The sequence below is a fragment of the Mesoplodon mirus genome (assembly GCF_964341445.2).
Source record: "Mesoplodon mirus genome assembly, chromosome: 5".
Taxonomy (NCBI): domain Eukaryota; kingdom Metazoa; phylum Chordata; class Mammalia; order Artiodactyla; family Ziphiidae; genus Mesoplodon; species Mesoplodon mirus.
The window spans coordinates 81,644,141-81,656,965 of NC_138980.1; positions in this window are offsets into that span (position 1 = coordinate 81,644,141).

Consider the following 12,825-nt stretch of genomic DNA (forward strand, 5'->3'; position numbering starts at 1 on the left):
ATATAATATATATATATACGCAGCCTTTAAGATGGACCCAACTGCAAATCTTCCCAGGTTTCATTGCCCCACTTTTTTGCCTGAGTGCATGACTGAGAGAAACATATTATAGGTATTAAGTTGGAGGCATAATAAGACCCTCTAGCCAATAGTAACATAGCAACTGCCACCAACCTTTCCATAGAGCTACATAAATGTCTTTCAAACACCTGTTTCCTTCTGCCACTTTCTCATTTCATCTATCATTATGGTCTAATGATTTTATTATAAGGATGAGTCTTTCTACAGAGGTTAAATGGATTCAACTTACAGAAAATGATAATCATAGGAGAGTGGAGTGGTTGGACAGAAGTGGCTACCACTGGTAATTGCTTTCCCGAAGACCCCCTCTAAAATGCCAAGCAATAAAAAGCTCCTTGGCTAAAGTTATTGCTGACAGAAAATCTTATTTATTTACTTATATAAATAAGTAAAGTATTATCCCATAATATATTATAAAAGGTCAGTTGTATTTTGGTTCCCAAGCACCAAACCCAAAGTTCTTTTTGGATAAGATATATTTCAACCAGATATCAAAGGTTTTAGTTGCCAGTGACAGCTGGTTATGGGAAAGCAGAGCTTTACAAGGGAGGAAAAACCTAAACATCTGGCATTCCTCAGCATTTGTAAGTTCTGTTTTGAGATTGCAGTCACCCAGGGACGAGGTAGGTCAGTGCATCTTCTGGGAGCAGGGAAGGGGTGGGTTGTTTACTCCAAGGTTTTAGTGTTCAATTAGAAGAACACATGAAGAAATATAAATCAGTAAAATCCCAAGGGAAGCCTAAGTACCTTTTCTTACTGTCATTGTTCTTGTTACTGTTTTATCAAGGAAATGTCATAAAGAGGATCTTGTGTAGTAGTGAGTGGAATAGTGTCTATGTTTTTAAGGAATAAGATTTTGGCTCCTAACTTATAAGAATAAGGTGTACTTGCCTCTCTCACAAGGGCTTTTTTTAAAATATACTTTTTTGAAATATACATGATATATAACATTGTGTAAATTTAAGGTGTACAGCATATTAATTTGATACATTTATATATTATACTATGATTGCTGCTGTGAGAAAGAAGGACATCCTGCCATTTGTGATGACATGGATGGACCTTGAGCACATCATGCTAAGTGAAATAAGTCAGACAGAGAAAGCAAGTACCATATGATCTCACATGAGATTTTGCACATAGGGGGAACGTGATGGAGAGAGTGGCTGCTGGTAACCAGATCAGTGTTCACTTTTGAGGAAAGCTGAAGCAGTCACACATCTTCACTAACCCCCCACCTCCCGCTATGCAACCCCATGCAGGGACTTTCTGTCCTGAAAATATTCTCTTGTAGAGGTTACATGGCTTTTGTTACATCTTATCTTATTTGAGCTTAACATTTCCCAGAGGGAATTACAAAACCCTCTAGTGTTGACAAAATTTAGGAGACACCTCAGACCTAGAAGCAAAACATTTATAAATCTGTGTAAGGCTCATGTTTGCCATTGTATGTTTTTGTCCCTTGCCTTCAATTTTAGAAATGTTTTAAAATCTTGTCCTCCACTCTAAGGGGACCCACTATCTTGACTTATATTTTCCAATTTACAGTCACACACAAAACCTCTCAGAATAAATGAAATAATAAATGGAGTGCTTTGTGAAGCTTGGTGGCAGAAAGAACAACATCAGAAAGTTCATTGTTGGTATTCTTTGTGGATCAGGATTCAGCACAATTTATTTTATTTTTTTTTAATTAAAAAAATTTTTTTTAATATTTCTTTTTTTTTTACATCTTTATTGGACTATAATTGCTTAACAATGGTGTGTTAGTTTCTGCTTTATAACAAAATGAATCAGTTATACATATACATATGTTCCCATATCCCCTCCCTCTTGCGTCTCCCTCCCACCCTCCCTATCCCACCTCTCCAGGCAGTCACAAAGCACCGAGCTGATCTCCCTGTCAGCACAATTTTTTAACTTCCATGTGGCTTCTCCAGTTGAGATAACTTCAGCATCCATCCCACTGCTCTTTTCTGCATACCTAGTTTTGCTGTTAATGGTCTCCAGCTGTAGTTGGCTTACTTTACCAGTTTTGTTTTATGCTCTCATGTCTCATCTCTGAAGTAATTGCAGAGACAGTGGAACTTGGGACACAGCTTAAGTGAGTAATAATGATAAGTTTGTCCCTTGACTAAGTAGCAAGCCATCCAACAGCTTCACTTGGTTTTTATAAATTGTACAAGAAAGCAGAAAAATCCGGGCAGTAATTCTGTAGCTTCATTTTTGCTTTGAAAAAGCAATTATACTCCAATTAAAAAAAAAAAGATTACACTTCAAAAAAAATAGAATGTCTAGCCCTTTATTAATATTATTCAGATAAGACGATTATGTGAGTTCCTTTGTCAGTCATCAATTAAATCTAGTCAATTAGTGGGTATGGACACTTACCCCTAGGTCTCAGATATTTCTTTCCATGTTTTAAGACTGTATACCCTTGGACATCAAGTTTACCAGACTCCTTTTTGTATTCTAACTCCTAGAAAGTCAGTGACTCTGTGAGTTGCTCTTTATTTATTGGACAGCCATTTATTGAGGCTCAATCGGGGCCAGGGACTATTCTCAATATAGGTGATACAGAAGTAAACAAGTGGCTCAAGAACCCTCCTTTGAAGTGGCTTACAAATTAGGTTGTGCAATGGGCTAATAAAGTGATAAATAAACACAGTGATTTCAGATGGTGTTAAGTGCTGGGGAGAGAATAAAACAAGTTGATGTTATAGAAAGTGACTTTCTGCCCCTGGGGAGGGGGTTATTTTAGGTTGGTTGGTCAGAGAAGGTTGTGCTGAAGAAGTAATACCTCTCTTTGAAACAGTAACACCTGAACGACTAGAAGGAGGAAGCCAAGTGAAGATCAGGAAGAAGAACTGAGGGGTAGGAAACAGCTGTGTGCAAAGAAACTTTGGAGTTAAAAAAAAAAAATGAAGCTTTTGAGGCAGGATTTGAATTGGAGAGTGGTAGAAAATGAGGTGGAAGGAACAGTCAGGAAGCAGATCATGTCAGCCCTTGAAGTCCTGTTAAGAATTCTCCTTAAATTGGAAGCCATTGGAGAATTTTTTTTTTTTTTGTGGTACACGGGCCTCTCACTGTTGTGGCCTCTCCCGTTGCGGAGCACAGGCTCCGGACGCGCAGGCTCAGCGGCCATGGCTCACGGGCCCAGCCGCTCCGCGGCATGTGGGATCCTCCCAGACCGGGGCACGAACCCGTGTCCCCTGCATCGGCAGGCGGACTCTCAACCACTGCGCCACCAGGGAAGCCCCATTGGAGAATTTTAAGTAGAGATGTGCTGTGATCTCAGTTAAGTTGGAAAATATAATGAGGACTACTGTCGTAGGCTGACGGCAGGCTATGGAAGTAAGCTGGGCAGGAGATGACGGTGGCTTGAACAACGAATGGTGGTAGCATAGAGGGAGAGAACGTGAATGGCTCCAGACGCGTTTTGGAGTCAGATTCCAGAGGACTTTATGATTGGGTGGATGGTGGTGTCATTTACTGAGATGAGGAACACTGGGGAAGTAGCAGGTTAGGGGATGGGGGAGGTGGGAACAGGAGTATTATTTTGAGCATGTACGTTTGAGAGCACTCTTAGATATCTAAGTGGAGATGCCAAGTAAACAAGCATGTACACAAATCTGGAGTTTGGGAGATAGGTCGATGTAGAGTTACTGGCATAATAAGACACAACATGAAGATGAGATCCTTTTTAAACGTTTTCTCTTTATTAATTCCATCTCTCTTTTTTTCACTCTGTGTCTAGCTTCCTTCATTTTGTATTTTGGTTTCCAAGCACAGTTTTCTTTGCAAAAGATACATTTTATCTCAGGATCCTCTTGAAAATCCCTTTTACCCATAAAGCTTTTCCAAGTTGAATGGGAGCAAAGTACAAGTGATAACTCCCTTTGAAGTCTTGATGGCAGTATAGTCACTAGGCATTCCTTAAATACCAAGACAGTGAAGTCTAAATACAGGATAACCAGTAATTACTCATGTGCCATGTCTTAAGATACTCCAATTGGGTGTTTATATCGCACTCTGGGCATATTTTCAATGGTGTCTTTTGCAAAATGTGTATGATCCTTGTAGGCAGAGACCTGTTTAATTTGCTTTGTGGAGACTAGTACACTTTTATGTGTGTGAGAAAATGTAATAAATAATATTCAACAGAGACAATGATAAATGAATAAGCAGCTTACATTTTCAAAAGGGCCTTCAAAATATTTCCTTTATCAAATGTGAAATCCAATTGGTTTTCAGTATGCTTTTCCTTTGAGTTCACAGTGTCTATTAAAATTTTGTAAACTAAGAAGTCTTTCATTCCCACATTTAGAGGAACAGAATTGTTTTTAGTTTAGTTACTAAAACAGTCACTTACCTACTTTATCAAGTAATGACTTATTCCGAATCAACAGGAAACAAATGTCCTGTAACAAACTGATAGATTTTTTCCATATTTTAAATTTCTTATATATTATTCAGTTCTCCCTGTCTACCATCCTGTTTCGTCTTTGCTGGATATTTCTAATGAACATCATATGGATTGGAATTTTGCAGTTAAAAAATCAGCAAACAGCATTTCAACATAACGCAAAGCACACACCATTTTTAAGGGGTCTCCCTGCCCACTTACTTACTTGCAAGGCTAATCTATTATGGTATCCGTGAAGAATGTTCGTTCAGGCAGTGAAGAATTTAGGACAAATTTCAGCTGAGATTGTTGATGGAGTAAGAATTAGCTAAAACAAATATAAACAAATAAAAGATGAACACACTTCATCTGCGTGTATTTCAGCCATGGCAGATCATAATGCCACACAGGAGATGGTGGTGGCACAAGTAAAAGTCAGTGAAGCCAAACCACTCTGTGAAACAGATCATTTGATTTATAAGTAAACAGTCTGGTCTAGAGACTTCCAAAGAGTTCCTGGGTCTTAGAGACTTTATGGGACATACAGTATGTAAAACTATCACATTTATGTCACATTTTACTAGTAGCTATCATAAGAATACTGGAAATTGTTCCTAGTCTAGCAGTGGAAGGAACTAAATTTCAGGGTAGACATTCTGAAAAAGATTTGGAGATACATGGCCTGAAGGCAGCCGAACATTTGGGTTAAGAGCTTGCATTTGGAGATCTGCTTTTAATCTTGCTTTTTTTCACTTATGGAAAGAGTCACTCTGTAGCCTCCAGAACCTCACTGACTTTCTTACATGCCGGGTGGAGTGAATACTAGCACTTACTTCACAGGCTGTGTGATGGTTAAATTAGGTATTGCAATAAGGTGCTATCACAGTGCTACACACATAGGAAACACTTACAGATCTTTTTTTTTTTTTTTTTTTTTTTTTTGCGGTACGCGGGCCTCTCACCGTTGTGGCCTCTCCTGTTGCGGAGCACAGGCTCTGGACCCGCAGGCTCAGCGGCCATGGCTCACGGGCCCAGCCGCTCCGCGGCACGTGGGATCTTCCCAGACCGGGGCACGAACCCATGTCCCCTGCATCGGCAGGTGGACCCTCAACCACTGCGCCACCAGGGAAGCCCAAGATCTATTTTTTATTAACATCATTAATTATGTTGACTGGGCAATATAAGAGATAAGGCTTTGAAAATGACCTAAAAGCTGTTGAGCTGTGAGAAAATATTAAATCTCTAGGCAAGAGGTATTTTTTTCTCTTGCACTGTTGAAATGTTTTTGTTTGATTGTTTATTGCAAACTGCCGAGTTGAAAGTTTTCTTCACTGCCGCCAAACTTATGCATTTGTTCAATTACTATTTATCCATCCTCCCTATTTATTAAGAAAGATGAAGCATTTACTCCATGCCTCACCTGTGATAGAAGGTGATAATCCAAGAAAAGAGCAGAGCAGACATTGTATCGTTTAGGAATTCAGAGTCACAGAAATAAATTACTCAAGTAATATGATATATTATTGCATTGAATTATTATTGAATTAATGCTGTAATTCAATACAAAGTGTTAAGGGAACACAGAAAGGCAAGTGCTTAATTCTGCAAAAGGAAGTAAAGAGAACCTTCCTAGGGAAGTGATATTTAAGCTGAATTGTTAAGGTTTGTCAGGTATGCATGAAGAAAAAAGGCCATTTCTGGTAGAGGAAAATATCATGCAAAGGTGAAAATAAAAGTATTGGTGCCTTCAAAAAAACTGCGGTCCCTTTGATGTAGCTGGAGAGTCAGGTGGGAAAGGAGGAGGGTCCACCTGGAAAGGTGAGCAAGGACAGATGGTGTTATGATTGGGGGTTTCAACTCTGTTCTGTAGGCAAGGCTAAGCCACTAAAAGACTTGAGCAGAGGAGAAACGATCAGTGTGGAGTTTGGGCAAGAGCACCTAGGCCACTGGTAAAGCTCATGCTGGAGAGAAAGAGCTAAAGAAAACAAGGAGATGAGCTGGAGAGTATAGGTGAGAGAGAGTTCACAGGAGTGTAAGGTCAGCCTGTGGTGGGCATGGAGAAGAAGTGGTCATTGATATATATTCAGAGAGGAAATGGATAGGACTTATTTTTTAGCTATGATATTTGAAAGAAAACAGGGTCAAAGATCGTGGCTTTCCATGTTGGGCACGTGTGCAACAGGTTGTGGGAAAAAAATTTCATTACAATTGGTTTTAATTTCGTTCCTTTAAAATTTTGGTCTTTGTGCTTTATAATGCATGTAATATAGTAAGAGCAATACATGTGACTACATATAAACATATGTTTATGGGATTTTTGTGTTCAGAACTTTTTACTGGTAATGATACATAATGAAAAAGGTTTAGAGAACAATGCCTTAGTAAGACCTCTATGTTTGGATAAAATTGGTGCTATTAAGGGAAACATTTTTCCAATTATCATTCTAAAAGCTACACAACGTGTTTTAAACAGTTACTCTCCATTCCCTCAAAGGCTTACAGTCTAAAATAGGCAACTGTAACTTCTTACAACGTGGACAGTATGAAGGACAGAGACTTTTCTTCTTTGCCTGCAGCTTGACTCAACTCTTTATTTTATTTATTTATTTTTTAAAATAGATCTCTATTGGAGTATAATTGCTTCACAATACTGTGTTAGATTCTGTTGTACAACAAAGTGAATCAGTCATATGCATACACGTCCCCATATCCCCTCCCTCTTGAGCCTCCCTCCCATCCTCCCTATCCCACCCCTCTAGGTGGTCACAGAGCACCGAGCTGATCTCCCTGTGCTATGTGGCTGCTTCCCACTAGCTAACTATTTTACATTCGGGTATATATATGTCGATGCTACTCTCACTTTGCCCCAGCTTTCCCCCTCCCACCCTGTGTCCTCAAGTCCATTCTCTGTGTCTACGTCTTTATTCCTGCCCTGCCACTAGGGTCATCAGTACCTTTTTTTTTTTTTTTAAATAGATTCCATGTATACGTGTTAGCGTATGGTATTTGTTTTTCTCTTTCTGACTTACTTCACTCTGTATGACAGACTCTAGGTCCATCCACCTCACTACAAACAACTCAATTTCATTTCTTTCTATGGCTGAGTAATATTCCATTGTATATATGTGCCACATCTTCTTTATCCATTCATCTGTCAACTCTTTATTAAAAACATCAACCTAAACTAAGGAAACTGGATTTTTGATTACCCTTTTTTCCCTTTTACTCAATGATTTTAATAGACAAATGAGCTGTGCATTTGGACACAAGCATAAACAACTGAACCAACACATATACTAAATGAATAAACTATCAATTTGTGTGCATATTAGCTAGTGGAGTGGGAGAAAGAGACAAGCCTTAACTGTATGAATAGTGTGAATCTGGAAGGTGGGATGGATAGTACTGCCAGGACTCAAGTTGGTAAGTTTAAAAGGAAGGGAGGATGTCACTGGGGGAGACTCAGAGGGAGATGGAGCTTTGATGGTCTGCTAAATAGGATTTGGAAGAAGGAGGGAGGGGACTGGCTGAGGCTTGCAGAGGATGAAACCTATAATTTAGATCTAATCTACCCCTTCCCCTCACCTGCACATTTTTCTTTGCTTTCCCTCTTGACTTCTTGCTTTGAAACAGCAGTCAACTTCTGATTTATCTCATTTCAAAAGGAGTTGCAGTAGAGGTTGTCCAAACCACTGGGAATTTCTGGGCTCAGCTTGCTGATAAAAGTAATAACAAAAAGTAAATAATATATCAATACAACAGAAAAAAAGTTTTAAATAGAACAAATAAGTGGACGGCACTGCCAGAAAATAAAGAAGCCCCTTCAACTGGGTATTGAGAAAAAGGAAAACATTAGGCCAGATTATTCAAGAAACTTGAAATCTAGTTCAAGATCTTAAAAAGAGAGTCAGTGAGATAGTCAGTAGTTGACTGAGTACAATGATGCAGGGAAAAAAGCACAAAGGCACTTTGTCTAAATGACTACATATATGAAAGTCTGAGTAGAAGAATTCATCAAAGTAACAGGAAATATACATGGTGAACACCCACTCTACATGCTTTTCCAAGAAAGGATGTGTCAGGGTGTAAGGATTCAGTTCCATTAGCCTTCTTTCAAAAGACAAGCCCCGGACAGAACAGTCTGAGCTACTGTGACATAGAATTAAGATTTGCTGAATGGATCCAATGAGAAGAAAATTCAAGTACCTCTTGACCAAATCAACAAACATGAGAATGTCAGAAGTAGATGACCCCGTTTATGTATAAATAGACATTTAAGGTCATACTCATACAAATGAGAACATTATTAGAAAGTTAAGAGAAGAAATGCTAAAATATTAGGAGGTTATTACTTTTCAGAGTAATACATGGCTTCTGGGAGTAAAGGTTTGAAGAACTCAGCAATAGATGCTCAGTACACGGCTTGGTAAATTTTACCTTTCACTCATCTGCACCTGGGGAAATGAAAAGAAAAAAAGGAAAAATCCTGTTTTCTAAGGTCATTAGGCATAAACAGTATTGGGAAAGAGGCATTCAACATAGCTCTATATCCTCTGTCAAAGGAGTCAACAGAAGTTAATTTGAGAATTTGGAAATCATACCCATAGGAGACAATCAACATGTTTTCAGACCTTGAGCAGTGGGCAAGACAAATGCCCACGTGCTTCTCTGGTTTATACAGCCTCACTTTAAGCACTGAAGTTGTTGATGCTATGAAAATTCTAGGAACAGCAGAAACATGAGTTTAAAGTTGATGGAGTGAACTCTTATTTCCATCACCAACCCTGAATTATTTTCACCTAAAGAAATAAACAAATCAACCCAACATCTCTTCTGATGCTTCTAAGGTAAGCCTTCAAGATATTATGTCTTAAGGTAAAGAGATGGTTGGCTCTCCATATCAAAGGCTGCAAGAAGTGTCGTTATGAACTCAAAAAGATACATCCTACAAAGGGAGGGTAGGAATTTTGTGACAGTGAGATATTTCATGATTAAATTCATGAACTACCTGATTTTTTTTTTTTTTTTTTTTTTTTTTTTTGTGGTACGCGGACCTCTCACTGTTATGGCCTCTCCTGTTGCGGAGCACAGGCTCTGGACCCTCAGGCTCAGTGGCCATGGCTCACAGGCCCAGCTGCTCTGCAGCATGTGGGATCTTCCCGGACTGGGGCATGAACCCGCATCCCCTGCATCGGCAGGCGGACTCTCAACCACTGCACCACCAGGGAAGCCCACTACCTGATTTTTTAATTGAAATTGGTCTTACCCCTCCCATGATAGTGACATCAGCCAAGAATTAAATGTCATATTTCCATGAACACAGACATTGATTTTTAAATTGCTATCTTTATGAGATATGATTAGCACTTCTGTGCAAGCTGAGAGGCACAAACTCAGGTGCAAATTCAAATGGAAAATGCTGTGCCATTAGGGTAAGTGTTGATTCATATCAGATTAGTGATTACAGTGCCACCCGTCCCACCTAATACATAAATACGCAGTGGGCGAATTGTCACCAGGTTCTGGGCAAGACGTACATCTGAAACACACAGGTGATGGTCGGCATCCATTTCCACATGAACAAGAAATGCTAGAGTGCTAGATATCACACTGGTAATAAGCCTCATTCTCTCTGTGCCTCAACTACTCCCTTGCTACCAGCAGACAATGTAGAGAAACAGCACTTAGTCTTTGTTTACCATGCGAGCATTTAGAAACGTTCTCATTTGAGTAAATTGCCTTTTCAGTGTACTGAATTGTGCCTGGGGGATTGGAAATAGTGAACACAACTTCCTGAAAGCATCTAGTTGATAATCGGGTGGTAGCCAAGACATTAGAAGAATGTGAGCCTGTTGAAGGGCAACCGAACCAACTTGTCACAAAGACTCGGTCCGGTTTCCCCACCAACAGGGAACAAGAAGGGACCACCTATTCATTCATTTCTTCACTTACTCTAAGTATAGTGCTTAAGCATATGGCTTTACAGCTAAGCTATCTAGTTTTGTATCAGGGCGCCTTTAGGAATCAGGGAAAATTATTTATTCTATCCATGTCTCAGTTTTCTCAAGTGTAAAATAGAAATAAAAAATATATCCCTGAAAGAGTTATCGTTAAACTAGTGAACATATGTAAGGCTCTTCAAGCATAGTGTTAGCTGTGTTAGCTGCTACTATTCATCAACACATATTTGTTGTGTACCAATTAACATATTCCCTGTGAGTCACAGAGAAAATACAATCTCTCTGAGTCACAGTGGATCTACTTTTAGTCATGATCTCCATACCTTCTTTCATTTAAGCTTCTTAATATTTTAGGTATGAATATATGAATCAGCCTATCTTCGTATTACCACTATATCCGATAATATATTGGGAGGGAGAGAGAAGTAAAGATGGAATCTTATAGTCAAATGAAAACTCGTCTTAGTATTTCATGTTCTTAAATAGTTGTAAAGATTCTTAGTAAGAGTCATATGAGGGGAGAAACAATCCCCCTTATATTGTTCAATAATAATGCTAACTTTGTAGTTAAAGAAACAAGAATCATGCAAATCATCCTCACTTACATTCCCCCCAGCCCATATATCTGACTTTTGTCCCATCATTATCTCTAGTCTTATATCTTTGGCCTTGTGAGTAGCTTTGTCACTGCAGTACCAGTGAGGATTCTTTCTGTTGCAAGGGACAGAAATACCAACTCAAGGAAAGAGAATTTACTGACTTAGGTACATGTGAAGGCCAAGGGTTGGGTGGTTTGAATGCCACTCGAATGACATCGCCAGGACCTGGGCTCTCTGCTTCTGTCGACTCTCTTCTCCTCCACAGGGGTTTCATTCTCAGGCTTCACGTGGTGGCAAAAATAGCTGCCAGTAAATCTAGGCCTACAGACTCCCAGACTTAACTCTAATAGCAAAGATGGTGTCCCCCTCTCTCAAAAGTATCAGCAAAAGTGCCATTGCCGCTCATTGGTGGCTTGGACCACATGTCCACTCTGAATCCGTCTTGGTGGTCAGAGAAAGCAGTCCTTTGGGTGCTGAGTCTGAGTCTCAGAGTTGCCCCTGCTGGGAGTGAAATGAATTCCACTTGAAGCATAAACCCTAGGAGAGGGGTGAGGAAGATTTACAGAGAGGAATAATTAGTGTGTCATCATCAGCACAGAGGTGAGTGGGCAGCAGACACAGCACTGGCTCACTCTACCCATCCTGTAGCTCTGATCTGGCCAAATCCATCCTCAGAGCCCCAAATGACCCTTTCTGCCAGTTGCATAAAATCCAAAGTCTGTTTGTGGCATTCAAAGTTTTTGGCCATCCTCATTTATTTCTTACCACGCCTCCTCTTGCATTCCTGGCTACAGTTTATTTTCAGAGTGTCTCTATTCTCTTTTGACTTTTGATTCCCTGTCTCCCATCCATCTTATTGATATTCTTTAGCTTATTGAGAGTCCAGCTCACATGCTACCCTACAACAAGCTAGTGAAGTCAGAATTATTGTTATCTTCATTTCATAGAAGAGGATGTGGAAATGCAAAGAGGGTAAGGAACTTGCCTGAGTTCAGGTTCTCGTCAGGCATTCTGGATCCAGAGCCCCTTTAAACTGTACTCTCTTGCTAGTGGAAAGTAAGATGGACACCTTCACGAAACTGTATCCCACATCAACATCAGAGATGCAAAACCATGTATATAGTAGAGGGAAATGTGTTATATTTGGGATTTTGTTTACCCTGATTTTCTTTACAAGGAGGTGATATTTTTCATGGATAATTTGTTCCTATCTTGGCTACAGTTTGTAAAATGTGACAATCTTGTAGATTAGTGAGAGCTACACATAGGCTTTGAAAAATTAAGACACAGTCAATGTTTTAAAACTTCACCATTTCACTAATTTCACTTTAAAGGTAAAAAACATTGTATAAACATGTGTTGAATGCTCATTCTCTGCCAAATGTTAGATATCTAAAGGAAAACAAAGCACAGTCCGCAGTCTTAAGTTGCTTGTTGTCTAGTTAAGGAGATATAATTGCAAACAAATTGCAAACAAATCGTTTAGTGTCAGTCTTAGAATTTGAAGAAAGTAGTTGATTTTAACTTTTTTTGCCTGGGGGGAGGCGGTTCCAACAACAGCCAAGATTGAAAATGCCTTCACTATTGTAGATGAATGGATAATTATTATAGTAATACCTTTAACATTTAGTCATTTTTCCACTCAACAGCTATTTATTTCAGGCACTCTGCTATGCATTGGGTATAAAATGGTGAACAAAGGAGACATGGTCATTCATTGCCTTCATGGCACTTATCTTAGAGGAAGGGGACATTACATAAAAACACAGCTGAATTTATA